The 1,723-nt window shown below is 33.0% G+C and overlaps 1 non-coding gene across 1 annotated transcript; it reads left to right on the top strand.

Annotated features, from left to right (window-relative positions):
* Positions 1-565: 565 nt before the first annotated feature.
* LOC113848612 lies at positions 566-672 on the top strand. Its single transcript, XR_003501876.1, has one exon. It is a non-coding gene; the product is annotated as a small nucleolar RNA R71 (small nucleolar RNA).
* Positions 673-1,723: the final 1,051 nt, after the last annotated feature.

Raw genomic sequence — 1,723 nt, 5'->3', positions numbered from 1 at the left:
ATATTCTCATTGATCTTGTCATGTATGTGATTATAAGTGGAATAATCCTTGTTTTATGAAAAATAATCGGTGAAAAGTGAGAATAATTGGCTATTTATGTGATTTATGATGAATACATGGTGAAAATGTGATATTATGTCCAAAAAAGACATGATAAGGTATATTGAGGATGGTTGATATGATTATATGATTTTGTGATATGAAATATACAAAGAGATGGATGTTTCATGTTTGAATATATTGTGTTTCATGTAAAAATTATGTGTATTGTGAATATGCCATGGTTTGATGTATATGATAAAAAGTATGTGGAAATACAATGAAAATATGTGTGAATATGAGAAATGGCATATGTGAACATGTGAATATACTTGAAAGAGTATGAGATGGAAAAAGATATGATGTAAATAGTTACAAAGATACACTGGGGAGTGAAAGATGGAGACGATATGGTATATCTTGGGGAAATGTAAGGTGGTGAGTGACATTTGGGATTGTGCACGGAATATTGTGTTCGAATGCACCACATGGCCACACTCATTTCTCGACTTGTATCCAATCTGGGATACAATGATGTGGACACCTTCTAAGTAATTCCTTGTATCTTTCCCAAGATTCATACAATGATTCTCCTTCTTGCTGCACAAAGGATGTAATTTCTCCTCTCAACTTAGCAGCTTTGGATGGAGGGAAGTACTTAGTTAGAAACTTAATCACAAGTAACCAGCATTTTGCTCTATCTCTCAAGGAAAAAGGAAATAGTCTCAATCTGATAGCTTCTTCACTAACTCCATTCATTCTTATGGTGTCACATAGCTGTAGAAAATTTGAAATATGTAGGTTAGGATCATCAGAATTTCTACCAGAAAACTGATCCTGTTGGACTAAGTGTAGTAGGGCAGGTTTAATCTCAAAATGGTTGGCTTGAATAGTTGGCCTAATTATAGAAGAGTTAAAACCTTGCATGTTAGGAATAGCATAGTCCCCTAATGTTCTAATTTTGTTTTGCTCTGCCATTTCTATTGTTGGATTTGGTTGTCTCAAAGGTGTAGGTGTTCTTTTCACTCTAGGATTACTCTAAAATTCTGGAGAATGGGTAGCTTCTAATTCATTATCACTCCCTATGACTTTTTCTGCTCTAGACTTTTTTCTCAATCTTCTCAAAGTTATGTCTATGTCATGATCAAAGACCAGAATTGATTTATTCTTGTTTTTACCATGCATATACAAATCAGATTAAAACAAAATTAGACTACAATCAATATTCAGAAATGCACAACAGAAATCATGCAAAATCTATCAGTAAAAGCATATATAAACTTAAATCTAGCAGTTGCAGAATTGTAAAATCATGTAAAAATATGCAGAATGACAATTACAAATATGAAGAACAATGAAAACTGAAATTGTGCAGATAAAAAGGATGTAAAAACTCTATGCAGCAGACAACAATATTATGCAGAATACTACACAAGGTGCAGTAAAATTATGCAAACAGCAATTTGAAAGCAAAACAACAAAATAAATGCTCAATCTAGTTACTTTTCTACTACTAATGATATTGAAATGCAAAATTCCCTGGCAACGGCGCCAAAAACTTGTTGTTCGCAATCTAACACTAGCAAGTGCACTAGGATTGCAGCAAGTAATGAGTAATTTTAAGATCCAAATATCGTCTCCACAGGGAATTTAGGTTTCAAGTACCACTTCATAGAATTATAAC

Source organism: Abrus precatorius, unplaced genomic scaffold (assembly GCF_003935025.1).
Source record: "Abrus precatorius isolate BTA unplaced genomic scaffold, Abrus_2018 Scaffold8, whole genome shotgun sequence".
NCBI classification, from domain to species: Eukaryota; Viridiplantae; Streptophyta; class Magnoliopsida; order Fabales; family Fabaceae; genus Abrus; species Abrus precatorius.
The sequence above is the reverse complement of the archived record's forward strand: the minus strand, read 5'-3'. Positions and strand labels throughout refer to the sequence as shown.